The following is a 17,999-nucleotide window of genomic DNA, read 5'->3' as shown; positions in this document are numbered from 1 at the left end:
TCGAAAAGTCACGTTTACGCCCTGAGCTCCCAGGAAATCAAGTTGATTAAATAATACCAGCCAGGGCCCCTCCAGAGGAGAAAGGGCAGAGTGGTCTGGGGCGCCATGCAGTGTCTTTTCCACAAGAGCACAGTGACCTGACCTCAGCGAGAGATGAACGTTGACGCAGGGAGCAAAGGGGACAAAGAAAAGTCTGGAAGGCTGAGAAAGGATGAAGGGTTTTTGGTGGACTGAACCCAAATTCCGAGCCCTGAATATAAAGGCCTTCAGTCTCTGGCGTCTGCTCCCCTCGGGGTTCCCCCAGCCCACTCCCTATGGGGGCACTTAGGTCACCTCTGGAGGCACTTCATGGCCTACCTCTGCTTATGCTCTTTCTCCCAGATTGCCCCTGCCCACAGCTCCGCAAAAGCCTAGGAGGCTTCCTGGAGGAGGCAGCAGCTTCCTTCCACCCTCTTCAAAACATGCAAAGAAACTGCCTCGCCCCTTATAACATGGTGGTATTTGTCTCGTAGGCTAATATTTTATGCGAGTGAGCAGATTGCACCCACGCTTGTATTATTATTGACTACTACTGTTCCCTTGTTCGGGGGGGGGGGGGGCGGGCATCACCTGGCAGAGATTATGCAGGACGGGCTTCAGATTTTTGCTCTCCTGACCTCCCGAATAAGAATGTCAAGTGGAATAAAACAGAGCAGTAAGCTGACACATCGAAGTTGGACACCGCTTGCAGGAATGCATTGGCTAGAAGCACCATCGTGCCTTGTGATCAGGATGCGGGTATATTGACCTGAAACACCAACACCCTCCAGGGACAACTGGTCCGCCATCTGGATGCCGGCACAGAGCACAACTGAGCACTAATTAGAACAGAACCACTGCCTTCCAGCCTCCCTCCAAAATGCCAGCGGCCAGCATTAAAGAACTCCCTAGACCAGGTCACCTTGGACATCTTCCTGAGAAAACATGTTGCAGCTTACTCATCCCCGTGGGCCCTGCCTGTCTCTGCTGCTCAGATGGAAAGCGGATGTCCCATAGGGCATTGCCAGTGTCCCCGTGCAAGGCAGGCGACCGGGGTCCCTGTGTGATGGCAGGGGGCAGGGAAGTAGCCCCCGGGGGGCACAGGGTCTCCGGACTGGCGTGGCCCGCAGCCCCTCGGTGCATCCTGTGCTCTGTGCACATCCTGCAGAGGCAGCCCCAGGGCAGAGCGACAGGAGCCCTGGGGGTCCGCTGCGGTCACAGCCCCGGTGCTCGGTAGGGATGGGGTACACACGAGAGGAGTCAAAGCTCCATTCTCCCCCCACAGTGGAGGTGGCCATGTGTGGCGGGAGTGGGACTACTCACAGGATGGGTGACGTCTGCAAGGCTTGAGGGGTAAGTGTTAACAGGGGACCCGAATCAGCCCTGCAGAAGTTCCCCTGCAGCTGGCAAAGATCTAAACCGTCTGGGCTCCCTCCTCTCCTTGCAGGAAGACTCAGCCCCGCAGGACCCAGAGGCGGAAAGGCAGCCCTTCCATCAGTAGAACACGGAAGAGAGGCTTGAACGAGAGACCCCTTGATCTGCAAGGAGACCCCTGCCTTCGCTCATGCCCCCACTTGTTCGAGCAGGCTCCAAAGCACCTGTTTGCTTTCCGTCAGCCCACGAGAACAGCTCCACTGAGGGCTGGACGCATTCCCGCCCGCCTTGTCCTTCCCCGGCCCCAGCTTCCTTCCACCCAGCAGACCTGCAACATCTCCTCGCCCCACTTCATGACCGAGACATCCAGAGCTGCTCATGTCAGCCTAGAAAGGCACTTAGAATGCTCCAGAACAGCAGTTGCTAAATGCGGCAGCCCAGGAGAATCGTCTGGTGTTTCTGTGATGTGGGTGGATGAAAACAAAGAAGCGTGCTATTGAGAAATGAAGTTCCTCGGGGCCCCAGTAAATCAGAATCTCTGGACTGGGGGCCTGGAGAGTGAGTGAGTGTGTGTGTGTGTGTGTGTGTGTGTGTGTGTGTGTAACCACTTTCCCCAGTAATTCTCCTGCTCAGACACAGCTTCGGGTCCACATATCACCTTCACAACACAACACGGTCATGGATTGGACCACATTTCTGGTTCTGGGACTTGCACAGGTCAAGGCTTTCCCAAAGGACCACACCCCTCAATCTACCAAACAAGAGCCACCCTGAGGGTGCCATTCGGTGTAGGTACTAAAACTTGAGTCAGGGGGCACCCGGATTTGAACCGGGGACCTCTTGATCTGCAGTCAAATGCTCTACCCCTGAGCTATACCCCCTGGTTTCTTAGGTGCCTAATGAATACCTTTTCACCTGTGTTGCAACACCTACCTCCTCTGCGCACTGGAATGCCTATTAATTTTTAGAAAGTTCTGGAAATATGGAAAGTTTCCCTTCAGGAAATGAGCACCTTTTGGCCCTGCTCTTCCACATAGATGCCCCCTAACTGTGGCTCCCAGAAACTTCTTTGCTCACAATCTTGCAGTTGTATTTTCTCAGCACCACTTTGAAGGCACTGCTTGAGAACGCATTGCTAAGAGCTGGACCGCTTGTGCCTTCCTTGCTGTCCTCAGCAAGCTCCATGACTTGCGACGCGCCCTCTGCACCCTCCCTTCTCACCCTTATCCCCCCACACGGCCAATGGACCCCAGGCTTTGTGGCCCATCTCTCTGCTCTGTCCTTCTTCCACGGCTACCTCCCGGCTTTTGGCAGGGTCCTGACTGAACCCAGACGAGTTACTGGAATTACTTAGCCAGAGAGGTCACAACCCCCCAGCCTGGGGCCCAAGAAGCTGCCCCAATGGTCCCAGGGGCCCTCACACCAGAAGGTCAGCCCAGCTGGAGCAGCAGGGACTGTGGCCGAGACCCAGGACCAGAGATGCCTCTTGCGGGAGAAACTCCTGCCCTGAGGCACAGCACTGCAGCCCTAGGAAGTGAACCTGGCCCCTGGCCAACACACCACCGAGATCAAAAGGCCATTGATGCCCCAAGTGTAGAGAAAAGACATCCGCCCAAAGGGACACGAGAGGCAGTGAAAGAGCCTGTCGTGTCTGCATGAGGGAGACCAGCGCTCAGAGCGCACAGGGACTTGCTTTGGAAAACCCCTCCCTTGTCCCTGCAATCTGTTTCAGGGACTTATGTTTATTTCACAGGTAGCGAGCCCTCCTTGTTGGGGAAAAAATAAAAAAGCAATGTCTCTGCATCTTTCGACAGTGGCCACAACATTAAGCATAGAAGTTAGTAAGCAATAAACGCGACGGCTGGAGGGAAAGATAGCGAAATTGACAACGGCGTCTAAGTCTGGAGCAAATACAGATTTTCTGAGGCGCCACCAGCCAAACGCTGTTGGTGTTTTGGTGTCCGTTCCTTCAAACTTGACCACCACCTCCTTCCCCTGAGTTTGGACTCTCCTCTATTGGCAGAGATGGGCAGTTCACGGCCACGTGATGGCCCTTACCCTCCACAAATCATGATACTCGATGGTGCGATGTTGAAAGCCTTCTCTTGAGAACTGGAAACAAGGCAAGGATTGTACCTAAAACCAGAGATGTGTAATAAGACGAAAAAAAAAAGGGGGTGGGGTGGGGTGGGGGGAGGAATGGAATGGAAGAAACAAAACACCCATTATTCATTTATTCATGGATACTCTGATTATCTTCGTAGAAAATAAGCTATAAGCGATCTGAATTAGCAAGCTTAATAAACTTCGAGATAAAAAATGAAATTATTTAAAAGCAAATCTACTTCTATGCACCCGTAATGAAGAATTAGAAATAAAACATTTGAAAAGATGTTACTTAAAATAGTAACAAAGGGGCGCCTGGGGGCCTCAGTCCCTTAAGCGTCCGACTCTTGATTTCTGCTCAGGTCATGATCTCTCGGTTCGTGAGTTCGAGCCCTGAGTCGGGCTGTGTTTCTGACAGTGTGGACCCTCTTGGGATTCTCTCTCCCTCTCTCTCTCTGCCCCTCCCTGCTTGCACACTTTGCATTTTCTAGCACGTTACCAAAATGGCGTTACACTTTGTGTGCTCTTGCTCGTCTCGCTTCCTTCGCTCAGCGGAAATGTTTTCCCCTGGTCTGGTCATCTGTGTTCTTTCCAGTGTTTGGCTATGACCACGCTTCTGTGAACAGTCACGCACGAATCTTTGGCTACGTACTTTCATTTCTCTCGGGTAAATACCTGCCGGTGGGACGACTGGATCAAAATGGTTGAGGCATTTTACGTTCTGGCCAAGAGCGTTCGCGTCCCGGCTAGCAGCTGCTGCCCTCCGCATCCTTGTCGACGCTTGGGGTGGTCAGCCGTCCTGAGGTTGGCTGTTCCAACGGGTGTGCAACTATCTTAGGTGGTTTTCATCGCACTGTGGCTTGGGTTTGCATTTCTGCAATGACTAGAAATATCGCACACCTTGACATGCGCTTGATATCGCTGGAACCACTCTCCCAGCGTCATTTCCTGGTATAGGTTCAAGGTAGAGTTGGCCGAAAGAAGAAGTATTGAGTGGTATTTGGGAGGTGGAAGTGAAGCGGCAGCCGTGACTGTCTGAAAGTCCTTGTGACATACAGACACCAGGTATCAGCAGATCCCAACTTACCTGGGTTCTCCCCTGTTGTGTCCAGGTATCCTTCCCAACTGCCAGCCCCATCCATCACCAGTAGCCCCAGGGCCTTCACCAGACACTTGCCTGAGGACCTACAGAAGTGGTAATTTTCCACCAGGTTTTCCCCAGCCCCTTCCTGGCGCCATCCCAGTGGCTGGATGCGCTCCGCTTCCCAGATTCCCCTTCATCTCTGTTTCCACCTTGCCACGCCTTAGGAAGGCTCCAAAGTGACTGTTCTTTGGTCCTCCAACTCCCTCTCCTGGACCGTTCCTTCTACCGGCTATCACAGAATTGTGCAAGGTCTTCTTTCTATAACAATTCCCTTCTTCAAAAATACTTGCGGTGATTCCGCTGCTCCGATTGAGTACTGACCGGCACGTCTCAGTGGGTTTATTTTTTTAAAACCTTTTCATTCATGTATGAAACATACAAACATGCGCAGATCGTCAGCGTTCATCTTTCTGAGTGACAAAAAATGAATACACCTGTTGCAACCCTGCATCCAGAGTCTGAGAAATAGAACAGTATTCAGAGGCGGATGGAAATGAGATGCCAGGAGTAATATAGGAGTAGCTCTTCCCTGAGTGTACATGTTCGTATTGCCTCAACTTTTGAATTACTTTACTGTTTTACATTTCAAAAAAAAAAAAAAAACCTGCAACAAGTATGAGGAGATAAATCTAAAGACAAATGTAAACAAAACCCCAAACCCTAATGGTGTAGCATATCGGTCACATGGCCCCAAAGAAGAAAACATTCTCAGTGCTATATATTCTGGGGGGGGGGGGGGGGGGGGAAGAGACATTGAACCACGTGAGACGTTGAACTGTACTTGTTTGGGTACAGTTACAAAACCTATTTTTTAGCAGATGAGTAAATATATTGATATGTGGAGGAACCAGAGGTCTAATTGTGGGGGACAGGGGACATTGCTATGGAATGGAGGAAGGCAAGGGAGAACCATAGAGAGGGATTGGGATTGTAAGCAGCAGTGTGAATACACACACTGACGCACACACACACGTGCACACACACTTCCTAACGCTGCCCTCTCAGAGGGGCTAGAAACAATGACTCAGTTCCAATGAGCACTCCTAATGCTCGTATTGTGGTTATTAAACACCCTCAAAGGGAACCAGGAACCCTGGGAGAAATGGCTGATTCCAGGGCTGGGCAGGAAACCTAAGAGGTGAACTATGTAGCATGTTGTTCCGGAAGGTGAGAGAGCGCTCAAAAACTGGTGAGTACGTGTGGACAGAACATAGGGCTAGCTTGAAGAGGCTCGGCGTTAGCTCAAGTGGGGACAATTTGAGAATCAAAAGAAATAAAGATAGGACTATGTTATAGCTCATTATTAAAGAATCCATGAATCCACGTTAATACCGTTTTTTACATTTTAGATGGGGAAAGGAAAACAGCTTTTTACCAAAAGAAGCCAACTAATACAAGTAAAAGGACTGATAGAAATATAAAATCACCTTTTTATAACCATCAGGGTAACAACCGAGTTAAGTAAGAATCACTAATGGTTGCTAAGCATGCAAGGTGAAAATTGTTGGGGAACAGGATATAGAAAAATCTGTCCACCATTGTTTTAACTGAATAATCAAATTCAACCTCATCAATAGTGGAGTAAAGTGACATCACCCTTGAGGTAATGCATGGACATAAGATAAACATACATAACATAAACATAATATAAATATAAATATAATAGGGGGCGCCTGGGTGGCTCAGTCAGTTAAGCATCCGACTTTAGCTCAGGTCATAATCTCAACATTCATGGGTTCGAGCCCTGCGTCGGGCTCTGTGCTGACGGCTCAGAGCCTGGAGCCTGCTTCAGATGCTGTGTCTCCCTCTCTCTCTGCCCGCCACCTGCTCCTGCTCTGTCTCTCTCTGTCTCTCAAAAATAAATAAAACTTAAAAAAATAATAAATATAAATATAATATAACATAAAACCTGAGAAGGACTCAATATCACCTATGTAGTCATTTTATCAAAATACTGAACTTTAAATGATGAGGAAACAATCAGATAAATCCTTCTCTCCAAAAGTAACCCACTATTCTAATTTTTCAACACATTTTTGGCCTGTGAACTTCACATACTCTTGCCCCCAGTGTTACATTGGTGAGATCCAGCCATGCTGTCCTATGTGTGTTGACCTCCGGGACGGTTCTGTCCATCACCCAGCTTGGACGCTTCAATACTGTCCATTACCTGAAAGAAAATAGAAGAGTGGAGAACTATTCTGGGTTAAAGCAATCTAAAACCACGTGACAACCACATGCAGTGCATGAAACTTGACTGGACCTTATGTTGGAAATAAAAGACAACTATCAGTGACTTTATTGGGACAATTGAGAAATCTAGACTATGGATTGCATAATAAATTATTGGATCACATGGTTGATAAGGCTCCTGAGGGTGTTGTGATTATGCGGACTGCCTTTCTTCTCAGAAAATCCATGTTGAAATATTTAAGGGTGCCAGGATGTCTTTGATGAACTTTCTAATGAATCAGAAAAACCTCTCACACATACACAGAAAGAAAGAGAGCGTGGGCACGAGAGCAAAGGTGGCAAAATGTTAACGATTGGTGACCCAGGCAGAGTATTAACATTTTCATTATCGTGGTGCCTGGGTGGCTCAGTCGGTGAAGCATCTGACTCTTGATTTTGGCTCATGAGGGTCAGGATCTTGCGGTTCATGCATCCGAACCCCGCATCGGGCTCTGTGCTGACAGTGCAGAGCCTGCTTGGGATTCTCTCTCTCCCTCCCTCCCTCCCTCCCTCCCTCTCTCTCTTTCTCTCTCTGTCCCTCCCTCATGCATTCTCTCTCCCACTCTCTCCAAAATAAACTTAAATTTTTTAAAAAATTTTTCATTGTATTATTTTTATAACTTTCCTATAGCTTTGAGATTTTTCTAAATAAAAAGTTAGATTATGTGCCTATCTTTCTCCCTTTACTGTTTGTGATATCCAGCCATACTATTGTACGTAAGAAGGGTATTTTTCCTTCCGTTGCCGTATGGCATTCTGCTATATGAATATTCGTTATTTATCTATGCTGTTGAAAAGCTGTTGCCAGCTCGGGGCTATTAGGAAGAAGCAGCTATGAAAATTCCTGTACCTGTCTTTGATGAGCTCATGTATGCGCTTCTGTTAGGAGCACAATTGCTGGGTCATTGGAATGCAACTGTTCTGTTTCAGTAGTTAATGACATACAATTTTCCAAAGGGGTTATATGTACCAATTTATTGGCCATTTGGACAATGTCTGATGTGAAATGCCTACTCCACTCCCATTCTCCTACGGGGTCCTCTGTCTGTTTTCTCACTGATGCGTGGGCATTGTTTTTATATTTGGATACAAGTCCTTTGTTAATTACATGCATTTCAAATCTCTTCTCTTTGACCTTCCGCTTTCTTAAAGATGTCCTTTGATGAGCTGAATCCTTAACTATAATGGTCTGATTTATCAATCTTTCCCTTTATGTTTAGGGCTTTCTGTGTTCTCTTTAGTAAATGTTTACATTTGCACCAGACCACAAAGATATTCTTTTAAGGTTTCTTCTAGAAGCATATTGTTTCGTTGTTTACATTCAGAGCTACAGTCTACCAGGAACTGATTTTGGTGTAGGGGGTGAGAATCTATGCCTTTTCCACATGGTTATCCAACTAACCCAGCCTCGCTCATTGGAAAAACTATTCTTTCCCTCACTACTCTGTGCACTGAATTTGTCGTAAATCAGGTCCCCATTATCTCACTACTTTCGATGTCTCTAATTTTTTTCAGTGATGGTTTATAGCTTTCTATAGAGAGACATTGTACACCTTTGATTATTTTTATTCCCTCGTAGTTGGTTTTTTGTATGTTATTGGAAATAGAATTGTTTGCAATTTTTCTAACTTTTAAATTTCTGCCATGTAGAAATAGGATTGATTTTTGTATTTTCATATTTGTATTTGTATTTGTATTTTTGTACCTAGTGACCCGGCAAATTCATTTAATTCCAACGGTTCATCCGTATATTCTTTTGGATTTTCTACATACACAATACTATCAACTGTGATTAATGACAGTCTTATTTCTTCCTTTCCTATTCTTTATGCTTTTTATTCCCCCTTTTTTTTTCTCCTTATTGCACCAGCCAGGACCTTGAAAACCTAGCTGAATAGAAGCGATAACTCTGCATGTCATTTCCTCTTTCCCAATCTCAAAGGAAAACTTTCCAGTATCTCCTCATTAAATGTGATGCTTACCATGACAGTCTTCTAACACCCTATATCAGATTAATAACATTGCCTTCCACGGAGGGCTGAATAATGGCCTCCAAAGATATCAAGTCCTAATCCTTGAAACCTGTAAATGTTAGCTTATATGGAAAAAAGGGTCTTTGCAGACGTGGTTAAGGACCTTGAATGGGGAGATTATCCTGGATAATCTGGGTGGCCCTAAATGCAATTGCAAGAGAGAGGCAGAAGAAGATCTGACACAGACAAAAGAGGAGAAGGCAATATGGACACAGACATGGAGGCGAAGTTTGGAGGGACAGACCCACAAACCAAGGAATGCAGACACGAGAAGCTGGAAGATGCAAGGAGTGGATTCTCCCCCAGGAGCCTGCTGACACCTTCATTTCAGCCCAGTGAAACTGACTTTGGACTTCTGGTCTACGGAAGTGCAAAATAATGAATCTGGGTTGTTTTAAGCCATCAAGCCTGTGATTATTTGTGACAGCAGCCATAAGAAACTACACCACCTATGAATAGTACGCCAAGTATTTTTTAATCCTGAAGAGATGTTGAGTTTTTCAAATGCTATTTCTGCATCTATTAGGATGATGGTGTGATTCTCCTCCTTTACCCAGTTAATGTGATGAATTGTATAGATTTGCAAATGTGAAATCCACCTTTGATTCCTGGAATCAATCTCACTGGTCATGATGTTTTATCCTTTTAGATATTCTCAGATTCACCTAGTTCGTAAGAAAGATCAGCCTCTACTATTCCGTTCTTACCTTTTCAGATTTAAATATCAGCGTTATCCTGGCCTCATAAAATATGTTGGGAAGTATCCCTTATTTTTCTAATTCTCTGGAAGGCTGTATATACGTGTAGCATTCATTCTTCCTTACATTTGGAAGAAGAGTTCACTAGGGAAGCCATCTGAGCCTCAAGTTTTCCTTCTGGGAAAGTTTCTAGTTAGAAAGTCTATTCAATAGGTAAGAAAATATTCAACTTTCTATTGCTTCTTGGTCAGTTTTTATAAATTGTGTTTTTCAAGCATTTTGACATTTTTCTGGAAAATTGCATCTAGTTTTTCAGATGTCTTGGCATAAAGTTGTTCACAATATTCCTCTTATGTCTCTTTGCTGTCTTCAGGACCTGAACTAATCTTTCGCTTGTCTTTTTTTTTTTTTTTTAAGTAGGCTTCACACGGTATGTGCAGCTTGCACCCTGACCCTGAAATCTACCGACTGAGCCAGCCAGGGACCCCTCCTTTGTCATCCTTCGTATCACCCATAAGTACCTTCGTTCTTTGTCTCTTGATCACTCTTGCTAATGGCTTATCGATTTTGTTAGTTTTTTCACAGATCAACTTGGCTTTGTGGATGTTGTCTGTGAACGTTTGTTTTGCGTTCTTATCTTTATGAATTCATTTTTTTACATTTGGGGGGTTTAACTTATTGTCCTTTTTCTAATTTCTTGAAATCGTTACTTATAGTATTGATTTCCCAGCCTTGCTTCTTTTAAGGATTTCAATTTCTAACTCGGTGTGATTTGAGCTGTAAACTACAAACTTTGCCTATGTTCTATTTTCATAATCATCCACTTCTAAATCCTTTCTGGTTTCTCTTTTTTTTTTTCTTTATTCATTTTATTTTTTATTTTTTAAAATTTACATCCAAATTAGTTAGCATCTAGCGCAACAATGGTTTCAGGAGTAGATTCCTTAGTGCCCCTTACCCATTTAGCCCATCCCGCCTCCCACAACCCCTCCAGCAACCCTCAGTTTGTTCTCCATATTTATGAGTCTCTTCTGTTTTGTCCCCCTCCCTGTTTTTATATGATTTTTGTTTCCCTTCCTTTATGTTCATCTGTTTTGTCTCTTAAAGTCCTCATACGAGTGAAGTCATATGATATCTGTCTTTCTCCGACTAAGTTCACTTAGCATAATACCCTCCAGTTCCATCCACGAATCTTTTCTGATTTCTATGTGTTATTTAGAAGCGTGTCGTCTAGGGGCGCCCGGGTGGCTCAGTCGGTTGAGCGTCCGACTTTAGCTCAGGTCATGATCCCACAGCTCGTGAGTTTGAGCCCCACGTTGGACCCTGTGATGACAGCTCGGAGTCTGGAGCCTGCTTTGGATTCTGTGTTTCTCTCTCTCTCTCTCTCTCTCTCTCTCTGCCCCTCCCCAGCTTGCACTCTGTCTCTGTCTCTCTCTCTCTCTTTCTCTCTCAAAAAATAAACATTAAAAAAAATCAGAGGCACATTGTCTAATTTTCCATCCCCCCCTTGCTTCAGACATTCTAGTTCCTGTCTAGAATGTTCCTCACCCCACCTTGTCGGCCTAGCAAACTCCTATCGACCCTTCGCTATTGCTTCAGGAAGCCTTCCCTGTCCCCCAGGCAAGAGGTAGCACTCCTTTATTCTGCTGGGTTTTGTTTCCATACTGATCCTGCTGTCATTGGTGACGTGCATGTCCGACTCTCGCTGGACGGGAGCTCCTTTTAGGCAAAGACATCTTTCATCCCTGTGCCAAACCCTGAGCAGTTTTTGTTGAACAAATGCACTTGTGTGCCTGTTTTCCTAGGACAGTTTTAATTTCAGATATTCCCTTTTATCCATAGGAATCTATAAATTGTCCCAGATTTTTCGACATCTAGGGCCTGAATCACACCTCCCAGGCTCCCTCTTAGCACCAAAAGGGACGTGAAAGTCCTTTGTTATACCTGGGGCTTTGGTTTAGGAAATATGGTCTCCTTGATTATATAGTCTTCATGCCCAACACCAGGCTAAGGACCTGCGAGGTACCCAGTATGGACTTGTTGGCTAATGTCTGCTGATTGGGCTTTGTCCCTGGCCAAGCTGGAAATAACTCAGTGCCCCTATAAAATATTCCTCATGTCAGCTGACTCGCCTTTGATGTGACAGGGTCTCCCCTCCCCAAGCCCTGAAAGCCATTAGGCAGTGTTGTATTCGTTACGAGGTCATCCGAAATTGATGACTCAATGGTCAGCCTTATAAAACTTCAAAATCTCTCATAAAAATGAGTCAGAATCTGGTAATAAGCTTGTTTCTATTATAATTAATAATGTCACTGCTGGGGTGGGCCGTGTTCTGCACAGTAAGTGTTCTTTAATGTACATGGTGAGAAATCTAATGTTCGTAACTATTTTCAAAAGCCGTGGGGAACGTAGTTTTGGGGAAATTCAATAACTTCAGTTATTGAATTTTTTAAGTAAGTCTAAAAGCCAACTCTGATGCTTGTTTCATATAAGTCTGGATTTTTCCATATTTGGAGTTTGCTTAAAATAAGCAAACATTCTTTTGCTGTACCCTCCTCACCTTTACCAGCTTCGGGTGACTTGACTTCTGCCCCGGGAGAGGCCAGGCCCAGAGCCTTTCCCTTTGTTGAGGAAGGCTGGAATGTCTTCGGGTTCAAGACTTCATTCCTGAGGCTCAAAGCTCTGACCCCATGGAAGACGCAGGGGCCCTGGGATGATGGGTCGCTCTCCAAGCCGTCATCGGCCACTGGCACCCTCAGGGTAGGCAAGTTTTACATTAGCATATGAGAATAACTGAGGCCACGGAAGTTTCTAGAAAGCATGAAGGGCCATCATGGAGGCCAGGGCACTGAATCTTCCTCCACACAGTTGCCACACACCCACCTTACCCCAGCTCTCGAAAGCCTCCTCAGGAGCTAACCTCCAGGTTGGCTGAGGGTGACGTCATCACGGTTGAAACAGCAACACCAGAGGCCCTGATGCTGGCTCTCTCGAACTGAGGCACGGACCTTCCCACCGCCGCAAAAGAGAGGCCCCATTGCGGGGCAATGTTCTCTGGGGGAGCCCTCCCTTCGTCCCCTCTTTTCCCTGGGTGGGAGAAAGGCTTGAGCGAGAAGTCAAGCTTGAACAGACCCCACTTGGGGCCCAGGATGCCTATCCCCGTGCCTGGCCAACTTTCACCCCCAACTCTCGGTATCAATGAGGATAGACTAGGTCAAGCTGTGCTAGCACTCAACCCCCAAATTGTGGGACTTATTCCACCAAAGGTTTGTTTTATGCTCCCGGGACATGTGTACCTGTCAATGTCTCCTAGTCAATGTCTCCTAGTCAATGTCTCCTCCCTCCAGGATGCAGGCTAATATTACAGCCACTCTCTCAAATCTCGCTGATCGCCGGAGTGGAGGGAAGGGAATCTTCGGAAAGCCCCAACTTATAATTAAATGCTTGGCCCAGAAATGACAACTCACTGGACAGACCCAACCAGAAGAGGCCAGGAAACGCAATCCAGCTACGTCCCTCTGGGAAGCCAACTGGAAATATTTGGGGAACAATATTTGGTGATGACTGCCACAACCTTTTTCAAAGGCCTGGGACTGACTTTTAGGCCGTGTGCCTGGTCCCAAGGGAAAACCTTAGGCCTAAGGGTGCAGCTGGAAAAAGGGAGATCCATGCATACTGTTTGTTGTACTTGACCCGGCACAGGAAGTACAACAGGGCCTTCTGGGTGAGTAGCCCCTGCATCTGAACCGTCTGGACCACGTGCTTCCGGCCTCCCCCATCGCCTGGGCTGGCGTACGGTCTCATGTTCACCAGTCTCCCCCCTCCTGCTGGGCGAGCTGCAGATGATCAACGACTACCCCAACCGTGGATTTTTCTGGAAACATGGAGGTGATGGGAGCGTGGTGATGGGTAATGCACCAGCAGAGAGTGATGAGCTCATGAGACCCTAGCTCATCACACCCGCATGAAAAGATCAGTCAACGTTAATACCGAGTGATGACCTTATGTTCTGTAAACCTACACTCTAGCAAGCATAGTAGAGGACCCCAGAGGCATAAGAAATAGCCCTTGCTCGCAAGAAGCTTATAATCTATGAGGCAGGTTAGGACGCTGTTACCTTGTGTCAGACTTTTTCTCTAACGGCAAATGAATGGTACCAATATTAAGTTAGCAGCTTGGCCAAGGCAGAATTCACTGCAGACGTGGCTGGAATGGAAAGGCTTCGTGGGAGAATTAGCCGGTCTGGGGCAGATGAGGGGCTTCACGTGGATAAAAGGGGAAGTGAGGAAAGGCACAGGCATGAAAATCCTCACGCCTGCTCTTTGCACATGTGTGAATAGACTGCACCATAAAGTTGGAAGTGGAGGGAGAGGTTACAGAAGGTCTTGAATATTAATCTAAGTGTGTGTGTGTGGGGGGGGTCACTTTATACTTTTTGCAAGGAGAAGCTGGAGGGCCAGTGACCAGGGATACTTTGCAGTGGATTCTTTTTTTTTTTTTAATGGCCATGTACCTTCTCTCTCTCTCTCTCTTTAATGTTTATTTATGTATTTTGAAAGAGAGTGTGTTTGTGCACATGAGCAGGGGAGGGGCACAGAAAGAGGGGGAGACAGAATCCCAAGCAAGTTGGCTGCTGGAGCAGAGCCAGACATGGGGCTTGATCCCAAAACCTGTGAGATCATACATGACCTGAGCCGAAATCCAGAGTTGGAAGCTTAACCGACTGAGCCACCCAGGCACCCCCACAATGGATTCTTATCTTAGGCAGAAGGTTGGGCCAGTCAATGATTTCCTAAACTTGGCTGCACATCAGAACCCCAGCCCCACCCCTCCCTACACCCACCCCTTACTATAAGCTTACTGTATGTTAAAAATAGATCTTCCTTTCTAAAAGTCGCCCCCGCAATACTCAGGACCTACCCCCAGAGATTTTGCTTCAGTGGATCTGGGACGGGATCCAGAAATCCGTACCCTTCACAAGCTTTCACGCAGTGACAGCTCGTCTGAGAATCCACTGTGATGGGCAGTTTTTACCTAGAAGTGGCACACATCAAAATTTGAATTTTTTTATTTTTTATATTAAAAAGATTTTCTCTTAATTTTTAATGGGCATTTATTTTTGAGAGAGAGAGGGAGACGCAGAACCCGAGGCAGGCTCCAGGCTCCGGGCTGTCCGCACAGAGCCCGATGCGGGGCTCGAACCCACGAACCGTGAGACCATGACCCGAGCTGAAGCCAGACGCCCAGCCGACTGAGCCCCCCAGGTGCCCCTGGGGAGTTGAATTTTTAAAATCACATTCCTGAAAACTAGTTCCTGTTCCTAGTCCCTTTGTTTCTGTTGAAGGTGCACACTCCCCTCCCCCTGCCCCCCCAGCACCTCCACGCTCTCCCGGAATTTCTGTTCACGTAAACTACACATCCAGTTGGCCGCCACCTCTCACTGCGTATCATTGCCAGCCCTCTCGGTTGCTCCTTCCTTTCTGTTCCCGCTCCTGCGACACTTGGCCAGACATTTCCTCGCCTCACACTCGGACCCCACAGTACCTTCTTCCCAGGCTCATCTCTCACCCCCTCGACCCCTCCCTGTACCCACCACCATCGGGTAAGCCTCCCGCTCGGCATGGCACCTGGCTTATTCCCTGCTCAGCCACAGTCACCGAATCCAGCCCCCCAGCCTGCGGAAAGTTGGTCACAGCACGGTTCAGCCTGTCTTCCCTCGTGGCTTCAAGTCTTGGCAAACCGGATCGCGTTCCTTCTCAATGTGCCCTGTGCCTTCCTACCCCCCTGTTTTTCTAGGCTGGTCCCTAGCTAACCCTTCTACGACCACCCTCTGGTCTGCAATGCCCTCTGCTTATTAAGATCCAGTTCAGATTTGATCTACTTTATAGGGTCTGCCCTGTTTGAAAAAAGAGAAAACCATATATGTGTATAACACCCCCCCCACACACACACACACTTATCTGCCAGTCTTCAGAAATACAAAGATGGATGAGTCCAACCCCCTGTGGGAGCCTTGGCTCTCAACTCTGTTCAGAAGGGGCGCTCTCTATTGGAAGTAAGAACCAAGCGAGTCAGATCCGCTGTCCTGGGAAGAATTCATCCGAGAGACACCCAGGCTGCACCCAGTCCCACACTGCTCACATCCTCTGTGAGGCGAGTAATATATTTCCTCCTGGAAGAGCTGGGACCCCGAGGGGCCATATCACCATGGAGGTGACACCTCTGTTTCCTTGAGAAGGAAGAAGCCCCCACCCCTTCTCCAAGCTAATCCGGGAACTGGCCAACCCGTGGTCTCATGACAACATGAGCAAGCTCTCTCACACAGCCCAGCACATAGGTCACAGTGAGAGCAGACACAGTGGTCTTCAGTTGGGTGGAAGGAAATTGGCATGAAAGGAAAGCCAGACCCAGGAAAGTTACAGAACAGCCCGGTCCAATCTCCTCATTGTCCGTCTGAGAGGCTGGCTGTCTTGCCTGAAGATCTGTGCCAGCTAATGGCATGACTTTCCAGTCTCTGGCTCCCACTTCCCCCCGCCTCCCGTAATACTCCAGGGTTCACGTCCCAACCGACACCACGGGCTTGGGCATGTTCCCATGGCTGGTTTTTTGTTTGTTTGTTTTTTTAATGTTTATTTTTATTTTTGAGAGAGAGAGAGAGAGAGAGAGAGAGAGAGAGAGAATGAGTGGGGGAGGGGCAGAGAGAGAGGGGAACAGAGGATTCAAAGGTGGCGGGGGGGAACTCCATGCTGAACCTGATGCAGGGCTCGAACTCACAAACTATGAGAGCATGACCTGAGCCGAAGTCCGATGCTCAACCGACAGGGCCACTCAGGTACCCCTGTTTTGTTTTTGTTTTTTAATCAAGGACTTTGCCATGAAACTAACAAACCTTAAGATTCAGATCACCTGCCTTGCACCAGCTCTGTACCTATTTTTTTTTTTTTATTTTTAGAGAGAGAGGATGAGCAGGCAAGGGGCGGAGAGAGAGAGAAGGAGAGAGAATCCCAAGCAGACTCCAAACCGTCAGCACAGAGCCTGATGCAGGGCTCGATCTCATGAACCCGTGAGATCATGACCTAAGCCAAAATCAAGAGTTGGATGCTTAACCGACTGAGCCACCCAGGCGCCCCCTGTACCTACTTTTAAATTTGCAATTTTGTGAAGTTTTTTTCTTAATAATATTCCCAGAATCATTCAAGATTCAAGCCCATAAAACATGGGCCCACCCTGGCAGAGGGAATGTTATTTGGGAGGGGAAGAAATCATGTGGAAGCAAAGCTAGAGGGAAGAAAAAAAAAAAAAATATATATATATATATATATATATATATATGAAAAGGACCACTGGAAGGTTCAGGAACATTCTCCTACAGTTAGTGGATCGACTACACCCTTTCAGGGATTTACTCCAAAAGGCAAAAGGGTGGCAGGGGCTCCAAGCTGGAGAACCCCTATCCTTCCCCCACCCCATCCCTACATGCGAGAAACAACCTTCAAGAGCTTGGGGCATCCTAAAAGAGCTGGGCTGGCATCCTGAAAAAAGAAATCAGGCTCCGGGAGCAGACTCCTGAGGAAAGCGTCCCCCCACCCCCACTCCTGGAGAGATTCCATTTCTACACATGAAGAATGCATCCGGGATGACCCCATTCTGTACCATTCAGCGGGGGCTGCTGGGGAGAAAGCGAAGGGCATATGAAGACCCCTGCAGGCTAGACCCCAAAGCCCAGAAGTCTGGACCACGTGGGGCACAGGTTCCCTCTTCAGGAAGAGTCCCGCTTAGAGGGAATTCTGAAAGGAAATGCCTCTTTGTGGCCACATGGGGGCCCCATTCAAAGGCTCCGTCCATTCCCCCCACCCGGCCTGGGTTTGCCTCTTAAGGAGTTTTTCCATTTATTTATTTATTTATTTATTTATTTATTTATTTATTTATTTAATTTTTGCCTTTTTTGTTTAAAAATTCTATTCTCGTTCCTACAAAATAAAAACATAAATTGAAAAAAAAAAAGTTAGACAATGTGCAAAACCGGCCTGTGGTCTCACAGTTAGAGAAAAACCGCTTAGACTGTTGATATACATGCTTCCAGACTCCTGCGTGTGTTTTTTCTTTTACACAAAACTGAGATCATTCTGGACAGACTTCTCCTCTTAAAATACCGCGAACATCTTCCCACACCAAGTTCTTCACCAAAATAATTATAAATATGGCATTGTGTTCATTCCATTTAGAAATATTCGTTATAAATAATAAGCACACAACAGAAAGTTCTAAGTGGCTCCCTACCGGGATTTACCGAACTATTTTCCTGTTGTTGGAAGGATTTATTCCATTTCAAACCAAGACAGACGTGAGCTACAGCTGTCCAAATAAATAAATACATAAAAAACCCAAATCGTC

The 17,999-nt window shown here is 46.9% G+C and overlaps 1 non-coding gene across 1 annotated transcript; it reads right to left on the bottom strand.

Annotated features, from left to right (window-relative positions):
• Positions 1-2,201: 2,201 nt before the first annotated feature.
• Positions 2,202-2,273, bottom strand: TRNAC-GCA. The gene has a single exon. It is a non-coding gene; the product is annotated as a tRNA-Cys (tRNA).
• Between the last annotated feature and the right edge of the window lie 15,726 nt (positions 2,274-17,999).

Source organism: Felis catus, chromosome A2, assembly GCF_018350175.1.
Source record: "Felis catus isolate Fca126 chromosome A2, F.catus_Fca126_mat1.0, whole genome shotgun sequence".
Classification (NCBI taxonomy): Eukaryota; Metazoa; Chordata; class Mammalia; order Carnivora; family Felidae; genus Felis; species Felis catus.
This window is presented reverse-complemented; position numbering and strand designations above follow the sequence as displayed.